The sequence below is a fragment of the Microcaecilia unicolor genome, chromosome 11 (assembly GCF_901765095.1).
Source record: "Microcaecilia unicolor chromosome 11, aMicUni1.1, whole genome shotgun sequence".
NCBI classification, from domain to species: domain Eukaryota; kingdom Metazoa; phylum Chordata; class Amphibia; order Gymnophiona; family Siphonopidae; genus Microcaecilia; species Microcaecilia unicolor.
Window position 1 is genome coordinate 15,750,736 of NC_044041.1, and position 24,416 is coordinate 15,775,151.

Sequence of the window (24,416 nt, forward strand, 5' to 3'; positions counted from 1 at the left end):
TCAGATTGTGGACATTTTGTGTAAAATGACCAAAGTCAGATTTAGATGTCATATCCAATAGATAACATAATAACATATCCAAAAAATAAAAAAACAGCCCAAATAACCGAAAATGAACAGAAAGTGTTCACCCTGTGGACATCAGTAGCAGGGCCGGTCAAACCCGGTAAGCGGGGTAAGCACCGCAGGGGGATGCCTGCCTTCAAGGGTGGTGCTACAGCGCTGCGCCGCCATACCGCACCGCCTTTGGGGCTTTAAATCTTTAATTTACCTCCGTGCCAGCAGCAGCGTCATTTGAAAGCCCTGCCCCGTCTCTAGCCTTCCCTCCCTTCGTGAGTTCGTTCCACAGAGTCCTGCCTTCTGACGTCATTTCCTCCAGGGCGGGACTCTGAGGGAACGAACTCACGAAGGGAGGGAAGGCTAGAGACGGGGCAGGGCTTTCAAATGACGTGGCTGCTGGGACGGAGGTAAATTAAAAAAGACAAACCACGCAAGGTGGCAAGAAGAAAAAGGGGGATGTTGGGGGGAGAAGAGGGCGGGCAGGTGGCCATAAATGGGAGGGGGATGGGGGCGAAGGAGAATCGCTGGACAGGGGCAGGGTGGGAGAAGAGAGAAAGGAGATGCGGCGCGTGGGGGGCTTCATCACCTCAAGATCTTACCAAGTCAAATCAACCTCAACTATCTCATCTCCCTGGTCACCAAACTGCGGTGTACCTCAAGGTTCCCCTCTATCCCCAATCCTTTTCAATCTTATGATGATCCCACTAGCAAAAGCTCTATTCAGACATGGTCTCAACCCTTTCATATATGCTGACGACGTCACCATATTTATTCCCTTCAAATCTAACTGAAATTTCCGACAAAACATCCTTGGGCAGTCACATCTTAACCGCTTGGGCCAACGCCTTTATGATGAAAATGAACAAAGAAAAAAATGCAATGCCTAATCCTCTCTTCCGAGCACTCAGCGCCCCTCCCTACCAACCTTAACATCTCTGGCACCACAATCCCTATATCTGACAACTTAAAAATCCTTGGAGTGACATTAGATAACCATCTCTTGCTCGAAGATCACGCAAAATCCACTACAAAGAAAATGTTCAACATGATGTGGATACTGAAACGCGTAAAACCATATCTCCCCTGAAAACATTCCGGAACTTGGTGCAATCCACAGTACTTATCCACGCCGACTACTGCAACAGTATTTTCTTAGGCTGCAAGAACCACATCCTGAAAAAACTTCAGACTGCCCAAAATACAGCAGCTAGACTCATTTTTGGCAAACCACGATTTGAAAGAGCAACATCTCTTCGAAAAAAACTTCATTGGCTCCCTATCAAAGAACGAATCAATTTCAAAGTCCACACACTAATCCACAAGATTATCCACGGTGAATCTCCAGGCTATATGCTCGACCTGATCGACCTCCCCACCAGGAACATGTCTACAACCTCATGAACTTACCTCAACCTACACTACCCACCCCAATTGCAAAGGACTCAAGTACAAAACCTATTATGGATCCAACTTCTCCTTCTTAGGCAGCCAACTCTGGAATGCCCTCCCCAGACCAATCCGATCACTCTGTGACCATCTGCCCTTTCGGAAATCACTAAAAACCCATCTGTTCAGACAAGCCTACCCAAACGATCCAGATTAATTCCCACAAACCCATCTATTCATCACATATCCAGGAGACAATGAAAACGACCTAGACTACATCTCCCGCCTCATTTTCCCCTGCTCTATTCCCTTTCGCCTCATCAACCCCTCCCCCAATGCTCACCTACCCTTACTCACACCTCTCCTACTCCCTTCACTCTTGCCCATTCCCCTCCGCCTCATCTACCCAATTGTTCACTTACCCTTGCTCATACTTCTCCTACTCCCCTCATCCCTGCATTTGTACATTCTTATTTCTTTTATTACTCCGATAATACTCAACTTATTTCTCTCCACCAATACTTTGTAATCCCAATTACTATGTAAGCCGCATTGAACCTGCTTTGAGTGGGAAAGCGTGGGGTACAAATGTAATAAATAAATAAATAAATAGTCTTCTATTGAGATAGACATGGGGAAAGCCACTGCTTGCCCTGGCTGGGGTTGGTAGCATAGAATCTTGATACTTTCAGGGCTTCTGGAATCTTGCTACTCTTTGGGATTCTGCCAGGTACTTGTGCGCAGGATTGACCACTGGTCTGCCCCAATATGGCTATTCTTATGTTCTAAGTGGCAATTAAGGCATCATTCTCATGCGCATGTAGTACCTAATTGCTGGCATACAGTTATAGAATTGCCCTTAACGTGCATAAACGCAAAGAGCCTGATTCACTAAGCCTTCTCTACCAATCTGTGTTCCTGGAGAATGATCTGGATGAATTAGGCCCTAAATGGGTAGGAAACCAGGGTTTGAGTCTCAAACTGTGCAACTGCTCCTCTGGGACTGGGGATGCAGTAAAGGCAGTGTTCACAGAGAGACGTAAGGCCTCAGCCATTGCATAATGGTGATTACTACTGGTCAGAGCTGCGGAATGTGAGCTGCGAGTCTTGGTCTAGGACATTCTTTGTTGTGACTATTTTTAACTGAGGTACGAGTATATTACCTCAATATATACATGTAGAAGGATTTACCAAGTACAACGACTGAAATCTAGTGCTTTCTCTTTTCCACATTTTAAGCACAAATTAATTCTGAGCACTTCTCACATATATTTTTCCTAGGTGTACGCTTTACTGATTTTTATGTCTCTTGAATATTTATAATAATTCACCTGGATATTTTGTATTTCATTATGATATATTTGTTTGATCTGGGTTATGATTATTATGGGTTTGTTATTTGTTCTCCTTTATGATATGGCAAGAAGCGCAACAACAATGGATGAACTAGATGGCAGAAGGCATTATAAAATGGGGAATAGTGGATGCATGAACAACTTCCTGGTGGAAGCAAAAAAAAAAAAAAAACCCAGCAGAATTCAAGAAAGTTTTGGATAAGAACAGTGGATGTTTAATTGCAAGGCAGTGAACAGAAAGGCAGGCATTAACTGTTGTCTATAATATCGTAACAGGATGCAAACTAGACTAGACAGACTAAACGGGCTTTACAACTTGTTATATTGCATTTCAAGCCATCTGGGGGCAACAAAGGGGTTTACAAACCTTCTAATAAGGAAAGCAGGAAAAAAATGGAAGGAGAGAACAGGAGACTGCACATCTAGCAGCACGAAGGGGACAGAAAGTGAGTGGGGTAGATTCAGCACACCACAGATTGGAGGAAGCTAGTTGGAAGAGCCAAGTCTTAATCATCTTCCTACATTTAAGGAGTGAAGGCTGTTATTAAGACGACAATGGAAGGGAATACTACATATGAGAAAGAGTCATAGCAAATATTGAGGTGGCCTGCAGCATAAAAGAAAGGGGTCTGCTAGATAAGATGAAGAGTACTGAAAAGATCACAATGAACCAGAACCAAGACTTTGAATTTCATATGGGCAGACAAAGACTTCTCGTGCATAGCCCAAAGAAGGAATGCTTTGGGAGGGGAGGAGGGGGAAGATAATTTACCAATAGCACACGCTAACATTATTATTTTATTTATTTAGATTTTGCTCACACCTTTTTTAGTAGTAGCTCAAGGTGAGTTACATTAGGTACTCTGGATATTTCTCTGTCCCAGGAGGGCTTACAAACTGTATATATATGGCCGCCCTTGCTCTCAGTAAAATACAGGTCAATGGCTCAGGCTAAAGAGCTAGGCCTCTGCAAGCAAATGGCTCATAATAAGAACTAGGCTTCTTAAAATCAGAATAATCTCTGATACAAAAGAGAGCTAGCTTGTAAAAATCAGAGATCACCTTTGACACAGTTACATTTCACTGTGGCAAGTGCTGAACTGGCAAGGGTGGGGGCAATCTACTCTATAAACAATCCTAAGACTGGCACCTGCAAGAGGTCATGAGCAAGAGTTGCTATGGTTATGTAGAGATAGTGCTGGGTCAGCTGCACCCCAGGTGAGAACATCCAAAGGGGGGGCTAGAGGAAGGTTTGGGAACATATGAAGTCATTCTGATCAACTGATAAGAACCAAGAGCCCTGGTGAGAAAGACTGGGGTCCATTGAAATGAATAGGGCCAAAATTGTATATAAGCAGCAGTTTGAGGAGTATTAGTTCAGACGAGAGGAGAAGAAGACCAGAGAAGGAAGACTCCAGAAGGCTAGAGAGAGAGGACGTGCCATGATATGTGGTTCCATTATGTGAATGCTTAACTTACCTGTATTACCATTGGTAAGATTGTAATAAACTATCTTATTATATCTACTACATACTGGATTCCTTTCTAATTACAAGAGTCCATACTGCCTGACGGTGTAAGCCTGTCATGAGCAGATTCAAGGTTGGGAAAGCTAGATATTTGGAGGGCATATGTAACTTTGCCCAGAGAGATGAGACGGGCCACTGCTTCCGCTGCTTGTTTGGCAAAGGCAGATTCAGAGAAAATAAACATATTGGTAGCCAGAGGATGGTTACTCCCTCTTGGGCTTCGAATCTGCCTTTGTAAATTTATTTAAAATTGCCCAAAGAGCTGTAAGTTCTAAACCCTTTTTCTCACATTTTTTTTAATATCCTTATCCAGGGTCCCGAAACTGCCATTTCTTTCTGTAGCTTTTAAAGGTTTTCCCTAACAAGTGCTGTAGTTCGCTATCTCAAGGACATGAGAATCTGGGAAGCTTGCCCACTTTAGCTGCCTTATCAGTCTAGCACTGCTTCGGCAGAGGAGGCTCTACAGTTCACTTTTAAAAGCTCAGAAAGTGATTTTTTTTCCCCCTTTTCCGTTCGTTTTTTGTCCCTGTTCTATGCTGAAGTGGTACAAGTTAAACAGTCATTTACACAGGTATTCTTTTTAACCTCTCGCTGTCTATCCTCTGTCAACTGTATTGCTCCTAAATCCATCTAACTAACTCCCTCTCTTATTTTTTTCATATCTTTCAACTCCAGTTTCGTTTCATCTCTCGAAACTGGTACAACTTTTTTTTTCAACATATTCTCGACGGTGGACTTATGCAAGGGTCCTTCCCTTAACGCCGATGAGATTTATGATTCCCTATCTCTAGATTTTCAGTCTGCCTCCTTCGGCAGCACTTTCTGATACACAAACAGCCTTCCCCTGGCTGCGGTCCCAAATTACCACCTTTAGCTGGGTTAATTTTTTTTTAGTTAGCCAGTTTCCAATTACTGGAGACTGACCCCACCCTTTGTGCAGGTTCCGGACTTCTTACAGTCTGTGGGTTGCTGAGCTTTCCCCAGTACTAATAAAGGGAGTAAGAAGCACCTTCTAACCTCTACCAAGGTACTTTTGAAGGTTTTGGGCTTTGTGCAGGACAATTTTTTGAGACTGGCCATTGCACAGTACATTTTCTTTGTCTTGTTTCTGGGCAAGTGGCCAACCATACATTGTTTACCGATTCAGCCCTGCTTGTGCTGTCTAAAGACACTCACTGAAGCAGGATAGACAAGCTGATTTCAAACACACTTTTTACTGTCCTTGTGCACAGCTGTGGGTTTCTCTTAGGGTCCCTCTTTAAATCTGCCACCTTTAAATCTAGGCATCTTTAAAATTGGGTACCGAACGGAACACTTACTTTGTTTTCAGGGTTTCTTGTTTCTGGGAAGGCTGCCAATCCTAGCTTGCTTACCAATTCAGCCCTGCTGAAGCAGCATAGCCACGCTGATTTTAAAAGCAGTTTTATCCTTACTGTTCTAGCCCGTTGTGAATATATAGAATTGATTATCTAGGTGCCTCTATATGGGGTACTTTCCAAATTGTCCCCCAGATTAATTTTTTATTGTGAATACTAACAAGTGGTTTTTTGGGGTTGCCCTTATTCAGGTACTATAATTTTAGCTGACCATTACGTTTTTTTTTTTAAATAGGTTTTTTTTTTGTTCACCGGTCTACAGTTGGCCGAGAGGTTTTATATTGGTCAAGGTGACCAAGAGTTCCAGTTTAATACTGAGGGATATTTTTGTATTCCAGTCTAAATTGACTGAGGGTTATTCCAGTTCTAGGTGTGGAACTGAGGGTTCTTCTTTTCCCCGGTCTACCGTGACTGAGAGTTTGTCCAGTCCAGAGAGACTGAGGGTCCAGTCCAGTGAAACTGAGGGTCAAGTCCAGTGACACTGAGGGTCCAGTTCAGAGTAACTGAGGGTTTGCTTCTTTTCCCCGGTCTAGCGTGACCGAGAGTTTGTCCAGTTCAGAGTAACTGAGGGTTTGTTTGGTTTTTTTGTCCGATCTCTTGACAGAGGTTGAGGGGTTTTTTTGTTTTCTTCCGGTTCAAGGTGAACTGCGTTTTTTTGTAATACAGGTAACCTTTAGCCACCCTGTCTTAAGTGTCTTGTAATGGATCCTGAGTGTACTCTCAATAAGTGGACGCACTAATTGATGGGCCAGGTTTAGACCGCGGGGTTTTGCTAAGTACCTTGACTATTACAAACACATATTGAGGATTTTTTGTTTGCGTGCACATTGTAATTTTCTTTTTTGTTTTTGACCGGTTCAGCTATAATTGTACCTTTATGAAATTGCCCTAGGCAACCTTTTCTTTTTACTTAGACTTATTCACAGGTTTCCTTCCCTTTTGTGAAGTATCCCTGTACACTGGAAAGTTCTGAAGACAGGTAAGTATAAAATTCACTTCATTTTTGTTGGAATCAATTTCTAATGAAGATTTAGTCAGTCTATTAAACCCCTTTCACACTGTAATAAAGTTAAGCACATAATTACACAACACCAGTTGTACCACCCTTTGTGCCATATACTTTTCTGACTATGACCAAGCCCAAGCCCTTAGACACAATTCTAAAGTTCTTCCAGAATGAAACAAAGGCTCTCACCCGTATCTGTAAGAAATGGTTCAAAGTTTGGAATGCCAAGGATAAGACCCTTGATTGGCCCGTGTCCAGCTTTTTTGAACCTGCCAAATTACGTGGTTTAATTACTTACAACAACTCCCATAAAAAAGTGAAGTCCAGAGATAAAGATCTCAATGCCATAGACAAATTTATTCTTATTGGGGAGCAAGAAGGTAATTCTAATCCTCTGCTCAACACCCAAAGCCCAGCACATCCACCTTTGGATGACACTGCACCCATGGCTGTACCTTCATATGAGGGGACTCCGCCTCCATATGAGCCAGGTCTTTCCAACAAACTTTTAAATTGTGGCATTGCCGTTGGATATACGCCCATACCACCCCACCTTCTGAATCCCACACCTCCACTTCCCCCCACCCATCCCATCACTCTGAACAAGCCCACATCTGTACAGATCTCCGGTACGGTAGATCTGTCACCTGTCCCTGTTCCTTCCGGTCCAGGACCCATGATTCCAGGTGCTGTTGCCCCTGCCATCCCCCAGCCCACTGATCCAGGTGCTGCCATCCCTGCCATTCCTCCAACCATTGTTCCAGGTGCCGCCACCACAGTTGCAGGTGCTGCTATCCCTATTATCCTTCAACCTGTCATCCCAGGTGCTGTTATACCTGTTCCTCCTCCCGTTCTTCCTCAACCTGTACCCCTGCCAAGTGTCCCTACTAATGCAATCCCTTCTAGCTCTGGACCAGAATCCCGGCTCCAGACCCGCCCTTCAGTCCCGAGATCTGTCACCTTTAAACAACCCTCTAAAACAGTAAAATTTAAACAGCCATCTAAACCAGTGAACCCCTTGTCACTCCCTATCACTTCGGGCAATGCTAATCTAGGTCAGTTACAAATTAACTCTGTGTCTACCCTTGACAAAATAGACAAAGCTCCCAATGTCTTGCGACAACCAGGAGTTGTCAGCCTAGATTGTGGCGAGCATATTAGGTGTGGGCGCTGTCATAGGTTGGGCCATTTTTCTGCCATATGTCAACAGTCTTTTCATAAGCATGCCCGGCGTAATAATCCCCCTGTCCAGCAATCATTCCCCTTGTGGAACCCGGACAAAAGCCATTCTCAATAACTAGGTGTGGACCGTACCTGAGCAAATTATTTGGACCCTATAATCACTTTGCTCAACTGTACTATTGTGAAGAACAATGCTTAAACTATTAGATTAAAGATTAGAAGTTATCCTGAGTGTGTTTGGTAATATTCTAGTTTTAGTAGTCCTACTGTCTCTTCTGACTTAATTCTAAATAGTGGTTACTTCCTACACTGTCTTGAATTACTGTATTATCCATATTTGTTTTTTTACCATACCTTGTGCTAACATGCCATGGTTTAATGCCATTACTTTATCTGATATTTACTTAGGAATAAAATGGTCCCAGTTCATCAGGCTTTTCCACTCCAGAATCCCCTGTAATAGATTTGTTTTTAGCTAACTTTTTAAATATATTGTGCAACTCATTCTTAGAGAAAAAACAAAACAGAATGGTCGTGTGTCCATCTGGTTTGAGCCCGAGTTACTCAGACCTACAAATGCATTCTTCTGTGCTTCATGCTTAAAGCTGCATCTCTGCTTTTCTCTGTGTAAACGCTCACACTGGGAAAGCCTGACAGTTTCATTTTTCTGTACTTCAAGGTCATGCTGAGTACTCTCCCCTCCTCCCCTCCCCTGGCAGAGAGGTGCCGCTATTTCTAAAACTTCTGTGTAACAGGATAAACTCTTTATTTCTTACTTTTGGGTTTTCTTTTTCTCACACCCTGCTTGTAGCATGATAATGATTTAGTTATTATCTGATTGAGACAGAATTCTACGGCGCTTCCCCCTAAAGCCACCGGAAGCCCCTAGCCTGGTTCTTTAAACATTCACTATGAACTCCCGCAAACTAGTGGTTTACAGATAGAGTTATCTATTCTGTTACTTTTTTCCTTACTTTGTTATTCACAGACTGGAAACAAAAAGGGAAAAAAAAAATGTGATCCTCTGTTTATTTTTTTCTTTATTTCACACATCTGAATAATGAAGTCTCACTGTTCACTGCCTTCTGACTAACTTTCTTTTGATTAACAGCTGTATTTTCTTCTGCTACTTGTCTATAATACTTGTCTGTAGCACTGAACAGTTTTCTTTAAACTTCTAAAGATAAGCAATGCCGCTGACAAGATAAAACTCATTATTTCTCACTTTTGATTTTTAATAAATTCCCACCGTTTACTGGTTTCTGTTCAACTCTCTTTTGATTTATATTTGTATTTTCTGCTACCGGAGTACTTTAAAGGAAATTTTTTCCCTTCCATTTGCTCTCCCGACGTCATTGTGTGTGTAAAGATTTATGAACTGTCTTTCTGTTTGCAAGCGCAGATTCGTCTGCCTACAAATTAACTATTTTCTGTTTCACAGCTGCTGAATTACAGGACAGAGGAATATTTAAAAATGCACTGCACTTTTTCATGTCCAAATTCTAGACTCTTCTATGCTTGATCTATATTATAAAGATCACTCATCCAATCCCCTAATAACAGCAATTTAGCTGATGACCTGGCACGCCAGGTAACAGCAGGTCAGGTGTCCTTTGGTCCTGATCTCACCCTGCCACTGCGCACCCTGGATGCATTAACCCCACCCCATACTCCACCTCTACCCCCTCCTTCCTATCCCCCATCAGCCCCCCTTCCCCCTCAGCCCTCCCTTTCTCTTCCCCCTCAGCCCTCCCTTTCTCTCCCTCCACAGCCCCCCCTCTTCCCCCTCAGCCCTCCCTTTCTCTCCCTCCATAGCCCCCCTTCCCCTTCAGCCCTCCCTTTCTCTCCCTCCATAGCCCCCCCTCTTCCCCCTCAGCCCTCCCTTTCTCTCCCTCCATAGCCCCCCCTCTTCCCCTTCAGCCCTCCCTTTCTCTCCCTCCATAGCCCCCCCTCTTCCCCCTCAGCCCTCCCTTCCTCTCCCTCCATAGCCCCCCTCTTCCCCCTCAGCCCTCCCTTTCTCTCCCTCCATAGCCCCTCCTCTTCCCCCTCAGCCCTCCCTTCCTCTCCCTCCATAGCCCCTCCTCTTCCCCCTCAGCCCTCCCTTTCTCTCCCTCCATAGCCCCTCCTCTTCCCCCTCAGCCCTCCCTTCCTCTCCCTGCATAGCCCCTCCTTCCTCTATGCCTCCTACCCCTCCCCCTGACGTCCCCTCCACCCCCCTTCACAAGATTTTTTTATTTTTTTCTCTATTTTGCAGTCTTCAGTTACACAAGCAAAACTTATGCAATGGAAATGAACAGGCTGCTTTCTCAATCCTGCTCATTTACTCAGTCCATACTCTCTTTTCTACTGCACTCATTCCTTATGACCAAGTTGATGGGTTCAAAGCCTGCCATTCAACTTTATTTATTTTTAAATTATTTTTTTTTCTGACTTTGCGAACTGTATTTTTCCTTCTTTTTAGCCACCATGGGGGCTACCATGATACACATTTCCAGTATAGTTTTGATTAAGTTGCGGAGGAAGGTAATTGGATGTGAGAATCCCATTCATTTTTGGGATAATTATAAAGGTTATAAGGAAATGATATTTTCAAATATGATAGGTTTCAGAAATGTTTGCAATGTGAAATGGTTTAGCTGTTCATGTATCATTGGATGTGCTTTCTATAAGTGCATATAAGTAGACATTCACATGACAGACCCTTAAGAAAGATTTTCGCAAGTCGCGATGGTGAAGAGAAAAGTCGTAGAAGGTCCAGAGGAATTTTGACAAGTTTGAATGTGGTAATGTATCTGCTATCCTCTGTGCTCTATTTATGTGAGGCCTTCTATTCTACCTAAAGCTTTTTGAGTTATAATGCTTTTTGTCTGTCTAACAATAACAAAAAACAGTGTTATGCCCATATAATATCTATATCTTGTTTCTATTTCTCTGTATATGCTCTCAAACAGATCATATTTATTTACACACAACAATAGCTGAAGTCTCTACACAAACTGCTTATTTCTGTTTCATAATAATAAGTACCCTTTCCTGGATTAGGTATTTCACAAGAATGGGTATCCCTTACAATATACCCAATACTGAATTTCCCTAATTCTCTAAATTTTTCTGTTCATAATGCTTTTCTGTTTCTCAAGCAATGTATAAGAATTACTGGCAACAAATTTAAATCCCACATGAGCAAGCTTCTCTATCTAATGTCATTCCAGATCAGTGTATCGTCTGCTGTATACCTACTGGTCACTTGTGCAAGGGCCAGGCCTATGCTGATTTTACAGATATGCAGATACCTGTGAAAGTTAAAAGGTACCTGCTTGTCTGCATAGATGCTTTCTAAAAATTTTTAACAAAATAATAATAATAAATAGAAACTTATCCTTGCATTAAAGAGATTATTCCCATATTTGGCAATCCCTGCAAAATTACTACAGACAATGGTTTTCATTTTTGATGAGTTCCTAAAGTCTTTTTATTCCTGCACTGGGTATTTCACACCATACTGTTTGTATTTACAAACCTACTAGCAATGGCCTAGTTGAGCACTACAATGCACTTTTAAAAACTAAATTAATACAACTTATGGTAAATTGACTTCACAATTGGCTCAATGCTCTGCCGCTTGCCTTGATGGCTCTTCAAGCCACCCCATCTGCCTTTTTAAAGCTAATCCTGATAACAACTTGCCTGCCAATATTCTGTTTATTATCATTACTTTTTCTGTCTTCGATTTTCACAGGAAATCTCAGTCAGAAGAGGGGAGGGTAATGATAGCCCTTCCCCTGCCACCGGTTATCCAAAAGCTCTCAAAGTTGGAGATTTGCTTCACTGGAAGTACTACATCCCTATTTACGTAGGACCCTTCCAAATTAGTCAAGTTGCAAGACCACACATCCTGGGTCCACCTAAAAGACATCTGCATCTACAAGGTTCCTGATTCAGTCCCTTTCAAGCCATCCCCACCAGCTCAGTAGTTACCACTGGTTCTGCAGCCACCACTTCAAGTTGATGGACTACAAGAACATTTTCCAAGCATCTGACAACTACAGACATTATCACCTTACCTGGACGGAACATTGCCCATCAAAGAGAGCCTACTACTGCACTTGCCATCTTTCCAGTGGAACCGTGTGATGCAAGTCCACCTACCCACAAGAGGACACTACTCTGTACTCCAACAACTGTATTGGGACTTGTTGTACTTATATTATTCCTAATTTTGGTTCCAGGACTAATCTATTATACATTTGAAAAGACTCACGGGTTTTTTCAGTATACATAGTAATAATAACAAGAATCCACCCTAGGTACCCCAACAGTTGATTTACTCTGTTTTAATTGAAACCCTATAACTAATCATTACTTGCCCTTTTTAATTCTTTTTAATTCTATTTAATTCTATTATTCCTGACAATACGAATCATCATTTGTTTTGTTTGATAACTTTGAAATTTTTCAGGGATGTGGACAAATTAAAATTAACAGATTACACATCCAACAATCAGACCCTCTAACAGAGAACCTGTATATTTTTGGTATGCCACTTATAGCACTGATTAAAGTGGGTGGCATCCTTGGTTTTTCATCCTCTATTGTCACTATCAAGAGGGGTACTTGATTAATTTAAAGCCAGAAATCATTGTTATACTTACATTCCCAGTAATACTGACACTGATGATTCCATTATAAAGGTATTACAAGATCTTTTTGCCTTAGCAGACAAAATTAACTACTAAATCAGATGTTGATACTGTTATCTGGTGCATTATTCCCTATGTTCAGAGGTTTGTTTTAAGCCTCCTTGTTACTACTCTCAGTACAAGACAAACTACATTTCCACCATAAAAATCTGTGTAGGACCACTGCTGTTTATTTTACTCTTATTGCCTGTAACGCAAGTATACCTCTTTTATTAAGGAAGATATTTATTCTGCTTATGCTGTTTAATTGAACTATCATATGTTTCTTTCTAGTTTGTTACATTTTGCTAATTTGTATAGACAGGTTTAGATTGTTTTCTCTCCATTTTTAAACTGTTGTACCTTTCATCTTCGCTATAGCGAATGCTACATACCTGTAGAAGGTATTCTCCGAGGACAGCAGGCTGATTGTTCTCACTGATGGGTTGACGTCCTCGGCAGCCCCCTCCATCGGAAAGTTTACTAGCAAAGGCCTTTGCTAGTCCTCGCGCGCCCATGTGCACAGCGCATGCGCGGCCGTCTTCCCGCCCGAAACCGGCTCGAGCCGGCCAGTCCAGTATGTAGCAAGACAATACACTTCAAGGGAAGACTCAACTCCAAAGGGGAGGCGGGCGGGTTTGTGAGAACAATCAGCCTGCTGTCCTCGGAGAATACCTTCTACAGGTATGTAGCATTCGCTTTCTCCGAGGACAAGCAGGCTGCTTGTTCTCACTGATGGGGTATCCCTAGCCCCCAGGCTCACTCAAAACAACAACCATGGTCAATTGGGCCTCGCAACGGCGAGGACATAACTGAGATTGACCTGAAAAATTCACCAACTAACTGAGAGTGCAGCCTGGAACAGAACAAACAGGGCCCTCGGGGGGTGGAGTTGGATCCTAAAGCCCAAACAGGTTCTGAAGAACTGACTGCCCGAACCGACTGTCGCGTCGGGTATCCTGCTGCAGGCAGTAATGAGATGTGAATGTGTGGACAGATGACCACGTCGCAGCTTTGCAAATTTCTTCAATAGAGGCTGACTTCAAGTGGGCTACCGACGCAGCCATGGCTCTAACATTATGAGCCGTGACATGACCCTCAAGAGTCAGCCCCGCCTGGGCGTAAGTGAAGGAAATGCAATCTGCTAGCCAATTGGATATGGTGCGTTTCCCTACAGCCACTCCCCTCCTATTGGGGTCAAAAGAAACAAACAATTGGGCGGACTGTCTGTGGGGCTGTGTCCGCTCCAGATAGAAGGCCAATGCTCTCTTGCAGTCCAATGTGTGCAGCTGACGTTCAGCAGGGCAGGAATGAGGACGGGGAAAGAAGGTTGGCAAGACAATTGACTGGTTTAGATGGAACTCTGACACGACCTTTGGCAAGAACTTAGGGTGAGTGCGGAGGACTACTCTGTTATGATGAAATTTGGTGTAAGGGGCCTGGGCTACCAGGGCCTGAAGCTCACTGACTCTACGAGCTGAAGTAACTGCCACCAAGAAAATGACCTTCCAGGTCAAGTACTTCAGATGGCAGGAATTCAGTGGCTCAAAAGGAGGTTTCATCAGCTGGGTGAGAACGACATTGAGATCCCATGACACTGTAGGAGGCTTGACAGGGGGCTTTGACAAAAGCAAGCCTCTCATGAAGCGAACAACTAAAGGCTGTCCTGAGATCGGCTTACCTTCCACATGGTAATGGTAAGCACTGATTGCACTAAGGTAAACCCTTACAGAGTTGGTCTTGAGACCAGACTCAGACAAGTGCAGAAGGTATTCAAGCAGGGTCTGTGTAGGACAAGAGCGAGGATCTAGGGCCTTGCTGTCACACCAGACGGCAAACCTCCTCCAATGGAAGAAGTAACTTCTCTTAGTGGAATCTTTCCTGGAAGCAAGCAAGATGCGGGAGACACCCTCGGACAGACCCAAAGAGGCAAAGTCTACGCCCTCAACATCCAGGCCGTAAGAGCCAGCGACTGGAGGCTGGGATACAGAAGTGCCCCTTCGTCCTGTGTGATGAGGGTCGGAAAACACTCCAATCTCCACGGTTCTTCGGAGGACAACTCCAGAAGAAGAGGGAACCAGATCTGACGCGGCCAAAAAGGAGCAATCAGAATCATGGTGCCTCGGTCTTGCTTGAGTTTCAACAAAGTCTTCCCCACCAGAGGTATGGGAGGATAAGCATACAGCAGGCCCTCCCCCCAGTCCAGGAGGAAGGCATCCGATGCCAGTCTGCCGTGGGCCTGAAGCCTGGAACAGAACTGAGGGACTTTGTGGTTCACTCGAGATGCGAAGAGATCTACCAAGGGGGTGCCCCACACCTGGAAGATCTGTCGTACCACACGGGAATTGAGCGACCACTCGTGAGGTTGCATAATCCTGCTCAACCTGTCGGCCAGACTGTTGTTTACGCCTGCCAGATATGTGGCTTGGAGCCCCATGCCGTGACGGCGAGCCCAGAGCCACATGCTGACGGCTTCCTGACACAGGGGGCGAGATCCGGTGCCCCCCTGCTTGTTGACATAGTACATGGCAACCTGGTTGTCTGTCTGAATTTGGATAATTTGGTGGGACAGCCGATCTCTGAAAGCCTTCAGAGCGTTCCAGATCGCTCGTAACTCCAGGAGATTGATCTGCAGATCGCGTTCCTGGAGGGACCAGCTTCCTTGGGTGTGAAGCCCATCGACATGAGCTCCCCATCCGAGGAGGGACGCATCCGTGGTCAGCACCTTTTGTGGCTGAGGAATTTGGAAGGGACGTCCCAGAGTCAAATTGGAGCAAATCGTCCACCAATATAGGGATTTGAGAAAACTCGTGGACAGGTGGATCACGTCCTCTAGACCCCCAGCGGCCTGATACCACTGGGAGGCTAGGGTCCATTGAGCAGATCTCATGTGAAGACGGGCCATGGGCGTCACATGAACTGTGGAGGCCATGTGGCCCAGCAATCTCAACATCTGCCGAGCTGTGATCTGCTGGGACGCTCGCACCCGCGAGACGAGGGACAACAAGTTGGTGGCTCTCGTCTCTGGGAGATAGGCGTGAGCCGTCCGAGAATCCAGCAGAGCTCCTATGAATTCGAGTCTCTGCACTGGGAGAAGATGGGACTTTGGATAATTTATCACAAACCCCAGTAGCTCCAGGAGGCGAATAGTCATCTGCATGGACTGCAGGGCTCCTGCCTCGGATGTGTTCTTCACCAGCCAATCGTCGAGATATGGGAACACGTGCACCCCCAGCCTGCGAAGTGCCGCTGCTACTACAGCCAAGCACTTTGTGAACACCCTGGGCGCAGAGGCGAGCCCAAAGGGTAGCACACAGTACTGGAAGTGGCGTGTGCCCAGCTGAAATCGCAGATACTGTCTGTGAGCTGGCAGTATCGGGATGTGAGTGTAGGCATCCTTCAAGTCCAGAGAGCATAGCCAATCGTTTTGCTGAATCATGGGGAGGAGGGTGCCCAGGGAAAGCATCCTGAACTTTTCTTTTACGAGATATTTGTTCAGGGCCCTTAGGTCTAGGATGGGACGCATCCCCCGTTTTCTTTTCCACAAGGAAGTACCTGGAATAGAATCCCAGCCCTTCCTGCCCGGATGGCACGGGCTCGACCGCATTGGCGCTGAGAAGGGCGGAGAGTTCCTCTGCAAGTACCTGCTTGTGCTGGAAGCTGTAAGACTGAGCTCCCGGTGGACAATTTGGAGGTTTTGAGGCCAAATTGAGGGTGTATCCTTGCCGGACTATTTGGAGAACCCACTGATCGGAGGTTATGAGAGGCCACCTTTGGTGAAAAGCTATCAACCTCCCCCCGACCGGCAGGTCGCCCGGCACTGACACTTGGATGTCGGCTATGCCCTGCTGGAGCCAGTCAAAAGCTCGCCCCTTGCTTTTGCTGGGGAGCCGCGGGGCCTTGCTGAGGCGCACGCTGCTGACGAGAGCGAGCGCGCTGGGGCTTAGCCTGGGCCGCAGGCTGTCGGGAAGGAGGATTGTACCTACGCTTACCAGAAGCATAGGGACCAGTCTTCCTTCCCCCGAAAAATCTTCTACCTGTAGAGGTAGATGCTGAAGGCTGCCGGCGGGAGAACTTGTCGAATGCGGTGTCCCGCTGGTGGAGAGACTCTACCACCTGCTCGACTTTTTCCCCAAAAATGTTGTCCGCACGGCAAGGCGAGTCCGCAATCCGCTGCTGGATTCTATTCTCCAGGTCGGCGGCACGCAGCCATGAGAGCGCCTGCGCATCACCACACCTTGAGCAGCGGCCCTGGACGCAACATCAAAAGTGTCATAAACTCCTCTGGCCAGGAATTTTCTGCACGCCTTCAGCTGCCTGACCACCTCCTGAAAAGGCTTGGCTTGCTCAGGGGGAAGAGCATCAACCAAGCCCGCCAACTGCCGCACATTGTTCCGCATGTGTATGCTCGTGTAGAGCTGGTAAGACTGGATCTTGGCCACGAGCATAGAAGAATGGTAGGCCTTCCTCCCAAAGGAGTCTAAGGTTCTAGGGTCTTTGCCCGGGGGCGCCGAAGCATGCTCCCTAGAACTCTTAGCCTTCTTTAGGGCCAAATCCACAACTCCAGAGTCATGAGGCAACTGAGTGCGCATCAGCTCTGGGTCCCCATGGATCCGGTACTGGGACTCGATCTTCTTGGGAATGTGGGGATTACTTAATGGCTTGGTCCAGTTCGCAAGCAATGTCTTTTTCAGGACATGGTGCAAGGGAACAGTGGACGCTTCCTTAGGTGGAGAAGGATAGTCCAGGAGCTCAAACATTTCAGCCCTGGGCTCGTCCTCCACAACCACCGGGAAGGGGATGGCCGTAGACATCTCCCGGACAAAGGAAGCGAAAGACAGACTCTCAGGAGGAGAAAGCTGCCTTTCAGGAGAGGGAGTGGGATCAGAAGGAAGACCCCCAGACTCCTCGTCAGAGAAATATCTGGGGTCTTCTTCGTCCTCCCACGAGGCCTCACCCTCGGTGTCAGACACAAGTTCACGGACCTGTGTCTGCAACCTCGCCCGGCTCGACTCCGTGGAGCCACGTCCACGATGGGGGCGTCGAGAGGTAGACTCCCTCGCCCGCATCGGCGAAGCTCCCTCCGCCGACGTAGTCGGGGAGCCTTCCTGGGAGGTGGCCGCGGTCGGCACCGCACGCGGTACCGACGTCGGGGACCTCAACCTGGGCGATGGACCAGCCGGCGCCACGCTCGACGGTACCGGAGGCGCAAGCACCGCCGGTACCGGAGGGGTAGGGCGCAACAGCTCTCCCAGAATCTCTGGGAGAACGGCCCGGAGGCTCTCGTTCAGAGTGGCTGCAGAAAAAGGCTGAGAGGTCGATGCAGGCGTCGACGTCAGAACCTGTTCCGGGCGAGGAGGCTGTTCCGGGCTGTCCAGAGTGGAGCGCATCGACACCTCCTGAACAGAGGGTGAGCGGTCCTCTCGGTGCCGATGCCTGCTGGGTGCCGACTCCCTCGGCGACCCAGAGCTCTCGGTGCCGACACGGGGAGGAGACCGGTGTCGATGCTTCTTCGACTTCTTCCGAAGCATGTCACCGGAGCTCCCCGGCACCGACGAGGAGGACGTAGAATCCATCCGTCACTTCCTCGGGGCCGAGACCGAAGAAGGTCGATCCCGGGGGGGCTGTACCGCAGGAGCCCTCAGGGTAGGAGGAGACCCACCCGAAGGCTCACCGCCACCAGCAGGGGAATGGACAGCCCTCACCTGCACTCCTGACGATGCACCTCCGTCCGACGACATCAGCAGACGAAGTCTCGGTACCACCGACGTCGATGCAGTCGCCCGATGCCTCGGCGCCGATGCAGAGGTCCTATGCCTCGATGCAGTCGATGGAGCGGCAGCCAAGGAAGATGGTCCGGACGCTGACGACGTCGATGCACTCGATGCCTCCGGTGCTGATGCCGACGAAGAGCCCGAGAACAAAACGTTCCACTGGGCTAATCTCGCTACCTGAGTCCGCCTTTGTAACAGGGAACACAGACTGCAGTTCTGAGGGCGGTGCTGGGCCCCTAGACACTGAAGACACGCAGAGTGCCTATCAGTGAGCGAGATTACCCGGGCGCACTGGGTGCACTTCTTGAAGCCGCTGGAAGGCTTCGATGTCATGGGCGGAAAAATCACGCCGGCGAAATCAAAGGCCGAAATGGCGAAAATTGAAGCACCAAGATTTAAAGGGAGAAAAATCTTGACTGAGGCCAAACTAGGCCTACCCTGACAACGAAAGAAAACTTACGGGGCAAAAGCTGTGAAAATTACGGGAAGGGCAGAAAACCCGAAAGGGTCTTCCGGAACACTTCCGGAGCGCTTCCCGAACTTTTTCAACGAAAAACAAGGAAAAAATACGTCGAAAAGGACGCGCGAGGTCGATTCTCTGGGGCACGAACGGCGTAACACGACCGTACCGAGCGCGGACGAAAGAAGACTGGCCGGCTTGAGCCGGTTTCGGGCGGGAAGACGGCCGCGCATGCGCGGTGCGCATGGGCGCGCGAGGACTAGCAAAGGCCTTTGCTAGTAAACTTTCCGATGGAGGGGGCTGCCGAGGACGTCAACCCATCAGTGAGAACAAGCAGCCTGCTTGTCCTCGGAGAAACCTCAAATAGTAACTAAGCAGACTGTTTTCTACTGTTGATGATTTCTTAATCATCAAGTGAAAGTGAAGCAGATCAATTCATTTAACACATATTTGCTTCATATTCTGTATAAAGGAACAAGAAGATTATGTTCCTATGTATGTTCCAAAAACACTATAACTCAACAGTGCCTTCATATATGATCTAGATACATTACACCTAGCAGTAAGATAATTACAAAACTATTATCCTGCCCATAATTATAAGACTACTGCAGGTTAAGCAGCAGGCCCTTCATATATAATGTAGGCCTATAACATCCATAGCTTAGCCTTTGCAATACTTGTAATGCTCCTGAATTTGCAGTAGTTATTCATTATTTGGCCAATATTAATCCTTTTTCAATGCTAAAATGAAATATTTGTTCCCTATTAACACCAGTTTTAGCTATATTTACACATTCAAAGTTTGACTAATGATAAACTTTGATTGAAAGTTTTCTTTCCCCCGCCTTCCAACATCAGCTTTGTAATCATGATATATTAATCAATCACAATCATATGCACTTGACCTTATTGATTCCATTGTATGGTACCTAGACTTAATTGACTTCACATGTTTCCAAGTCTAGCTCCGCCCTAGAGGGGTGGGTGTAAGAAAGTTGGGCCCCTTGGGTTGGTTATGATAAAAGGGGAAACCTAATGCTGCATTTCATCCAGCATATAATTATGTATCCACATACTGACTCTTGCTATGGCCTTGTTCCTTATTGTGCCAGAGCACCCATGTCACCTCAATCCTATACATTCCCCCCCACAGAACTCTATGAGCCCTCTGGAAAGGACGGCCACACCCACTAGTAGTCATGTGTGCCAGCCCCCTCTGAGGGGCCTGGCAAGAGGGGAAATGTATATATGGCCGCCCTTGCTCTCAGTAAAATACAGGTCAATGGCTCAGGCTAAAGAGCTAGGCCTCTGCAAGCAAATGGCTCATAATAAGAACTAGGCTTCTTAAAATCAGAATAATCTCTGATACAAAAGAGAGCTAGCTTGTAAAAATCAGAGGTCACCTTTGACACAGTTACATTTCACTGTGGCAAGTGCTGAACTGGCAAGGGTGGGGGCAATCTACTCTATAAACAATCCTGAGATTGGCACCTGCAAGACGTCATAAGCAGGAGTTGCTATGGTTACATAGAGATAGTGCTGGGTCAGCTGCACCCCGGGTGAGAACATCCAAAGGGGGGGCTACAGGAAGGTTTGGGAATATGTGAAGTCATTCTGATCAACTGATAAGGACTAGGAGCCCAGTTGAGACAGCTGGGGTCCATTGAAATGAATAGGGCCAAAATTGTATATAAGCAGCAGTTTGAGGAGTATTAGTTCAGACGAGAGGAGAAGAAGACCAGAGAAGGAAGACTCCAGAAGGCTAGAGAGAGAGGACGTGCCATGATATGTGGTTCCATTATGTGAATGCTTAACTTACCTGTATTACCATTGGTAAGATTGTAATAAACTATCTTATTATATCTACTACATACTGGGTTCCTTTCTAATTACAAGAGTCCATACTGCCTGATGGTGTAAGCCTGTCATGAGCAGATTCAAGGTTGGGAAAGCTAGATATTTGGAGGGCATATGTAACTTTGCCCAGAGAGATGAGACGGGCCACTGCTTCCGCTGCTTGATTAGCAAAGGCAGATTCAGAGAAAATAAACAAAACTAAGTTTGTACCTGAGGCAATGGAGGTTTAAGTGACTTGCCCAAGATCACAAGAAGCAGCAGTGGGATTTGAACCAGCCACCTCTGGATTGCAAGACCGGTGCTCTAACCACTAGGCCACTCCTCCACATTATTATCAAAGGACAAATAACAGCTTTAGGGCCTCTTCTCAAGCTGTGCTAGCGGTTCCTGCGCAGCAATACCAACAAAGCCCATTCAAAGTGGGTGAGGGGATCCCGCTAGACTACAAGGGATATTTTTGGAACAGTTGGGGGGGTGGGGGACTACTAGGAAATTTGTGTGGGGAGAGAGAAGCTGGGAACCACTAGACCTCAAGGGCATTTTTTTTTATAATCAGATATGTTTTGGGGAGGGGGTTGGAAAGGTGTGTCTGTGTTTTTTTATGTCAAGCCTTCCTGGCAGTTCCTCAGTCAATCACTGCTCAGGCACTGACATGAAAGACATCTTTGTGAGCTAATGTCGCAGTAGAGTGAAGACTCTATTGTGAGGCTTTGTGCATCAGTCCCTCAGCTTTTTAGTCCTATAAGTGCTTCAAGAGATATAACACTTATTTAAATTTCATACATACCGCCTGAAAGCCATTGAAGTGGCTTACATTCGGGCACAACAGGTATTTGTTCCTAGAGTGCTCACAATCTAGGTCTGTACCTGAGGCAATGGAGGGTTAAGTGACTTGGCCAAGATCACAAAATGTAGCAGTGGGATTTGAACCCTGTTCCCCTGGTTCTCAGTCCGCTAATCTAACCATTAAGCTACTCCTCTATATAGAAGCTTGGGCGGTGTGATGAGGACGTTAGACTCTAGATGAACATCCTGATCCAGGGGCTTAACAGTGTTTCAGAAAGTCATATGTCATTAAGCAGGCTTTCACTACAAAACAATTCTTTTGAGATACTGACTGAGGTCCTTAGTTTGATCACATTTAGGATCAGGAATTAATTTTTCTTTTCTGCGCACTTAGAATTGCTTGCACAGGCGGTTGGTCAGTGGAGGTTGGTCTTTCTCTGTATTACCAAGTAGAGAACTTACATAAGTACATAAGTAATGCCATACTGGGAAAAGACCAAGGGTCCATCGAGCCCAGCATCCTGTCCACGACAGCGGACTCAATGGCTCTCTGTTCTTCATTCAGCCTAAACCACTTACATAAGCAACAAATGCGCTGAAATATGGATGTTTTCATACCCCTCTGGACGCAAGGGAAATCTGTCCAATAGCAGAGTAGGTAATGGCGTAGAGGCAGCCCCCACTCCCAGCCCCAGGTACCTGCTCCTGCCTCAGCAGTGATCATCTGCACTGCCCTGTCCTCACACTAGGATGACCAGCTGAAGCCCACTGTGACCTGTGATTTTGGAGGGGACATTCCAAAAGGTTAAATCTGCCACTGACGGGTGCACACATACATACACTTGTACCCATTCACACACATACACCTCTGCTTCTCTTGACTATATAGATATCTGGAGCTACAGTAATGTGACTGAATGTGTAACTCGCCTTGAACTACCACTGGAAAGGCATAAGCTAAATATTAAATACACAAAATGAAATTGCAAAGGAATATGAAAAGGCAAACCTTATTCTGGGCATAGAATTCTTTAGGCAAATCTCTTTGCTTCTTCCTGACAGGTCAGATAGGAGAGATTCCAGGGATCCTTCAACATGGATAAAGTATTTAGTGTGGCACGTTGCTTAATGCCAGCCTGCTCCTCTCCGGGAGACTCTGTTGCCACCCTCTTCATTCCATCTCTGCTGAGCCACATCCATACCACAGAAATCAGAAGTAGGAATTCTATCCCCAAAGATGTCGAAAGGGATGAACGATAATGCAGAAAGTCCAGCTCTGCAGTCCTGGCCTTCTCTGTTCAGCTGAATACTTGGTCCTGCCTGCGATATCATCTTCTGTCTCTGCCAGTAGTTGCATCCTTCACCTTAGAGGTGCATGTCCCATCCATCTTTCTGCTTCTTTGTAGAAATGCATGTACCATGCTCATGAGCAGCTCCGTGCCTCGACTTACACTAGCATGTGCTATCCTGTCTCTATATCTGCCAGTGGCTCTGTCTCTCTCCTCAGATTAAGTGCACACCTCCTTTCCCACCTGTCCCTGTATCTCTGAACTGTTCTGCTTTTAATTCACCTAGATTTTTCCCTGCCTTTCCCTGAATCTGCCTTAGACAGGCTCTCTCACTTCACAGGTGAGCAGGTTTCCTCAATTGGCCCTCCCACTAACCTGTATAGGCTGGCAAAATGTCCCAATCACTTTTCTCACTGCCACTCTCCTCCTCTCGCCTCCCACCTCGATCAGCTTGTAACATTAGTAGCTTTGGTACAGAGAGCTCATTCACTGCATTTTGCCTCAGCTGGGGGAGAGAACAACGCATCCACTTGTCTCCATCTGCAAACTCACATCAACAAAGACATGGTCTTTACTGGTCAGGCTCTCATTCTCTGTCTCCTGCATCATTAAATATTAGCATTGCATGGGCAGCTATAAGGTAGGAGGAAGGAGTTCAGAGTTCAGAACAGCAATGAATCAGTGTGCCAGATTTCTTTTATAACTTTTATTTACAGTAAAACGTGTCTCTGTTTAAGACTCCAGCTCTATCAGAGCTTGACTTGAGACTGCATTCTGCTACGGAGATGAAGTAGTAATATGCAATGAGTCTCAATACACAATCCCACATTTTCCATTTTGTTCCCGCCTTCAACAGTCAACCCAAAAAGCAAAAAAGCATTTCTAGGTCATTAATACAGCGACACAGAAGGCAATGACTAGAGTAGGGCAACGCCATTGACTGCGCATGGTGCGGGCAGACCAGAGCGGGGCAACACCATCAACTACACACAGTGTGAGCAGACCAGAGCTATCACCAGCATTAGTCACATTCCCAGGACTCTGAACTTTGTAATTACTACTACTACTACTACTATTTAACATTTCTAAAGCGCTACTAGGGTTACACAGCGCTGTACAATTTAACATAGAAGGACAGTCCCTGCTCAAAGAGCTTACAATCTAAAGGACAAATGTACAGTCAGTCAAGTAGGGGTGGTCAAATTGGGGCAGTCTAGATTTCCTGAAAGGTATAAAGGTTAGGTGCCGAAGGCAACATTGAAGGGGTAGGCTTTGAGTAAGGATTTGAAGATGGGTAGGGAGGGGGCTTGGCGTAAGGGCTCGGGAAGTTTATTCCAAGCATAGGGTGAGGCGAGGCAGAATCCCCTTTTACCACTATACAAGAAATTTTTCAATATCACATTCAGTGGAGCTTACAATCTTTATGTGAACTTTGAGCCTTAACTTTTGACTACAGAAGCTCTACAGGAGTCATTCTCACTTTTTGCTCCCTTTAGCTGTGGGAACGCTTTGCATATTTCTGAAAATTTGTAAAATGTCAAGTATCAATACTGGTGATATTGAGCCTCTGTTTTGTATTATCCTTTAAAATATAATAAAACAAAAGAAAGGGGAGAGCGGGGGTAATGGGCATAAGAGGGGTAGAAGGGAGGAAATGTTAAAAGAAAATATTTG

At 46.1% G+C, this 24,416-nt stretch overlaps 1 protein-coding gene across 4 annotated transcripts in view; it reads right to left on the bottom strand.

Moving 5' to 3' along the window:
* GAL3ST1 (galactose-3-O-sulfotransferase 1) overlaps positions 1–24,416 on the bottom strand; it is a 225,912-nt gene that overhangs the window by 178,358 nt on the left and 23,138 nt on the right. Inside the window, exon 1 of one of the 4 annotated variants that reach the window (XM_030218701.1) lies at positions 22,463–22,975. The exons of the other annotated variants lie outside the window; for them this stretch is intronic. The gene's annotated coding sequence lies outside the window, so the exon portion shown is untranslated. Of the gene's footprint in view, positions 1–22,462; positions 22,976–24,416 lie in introns of those variants that run through there. 4 annotated transcript variants of the gene reach the window in all.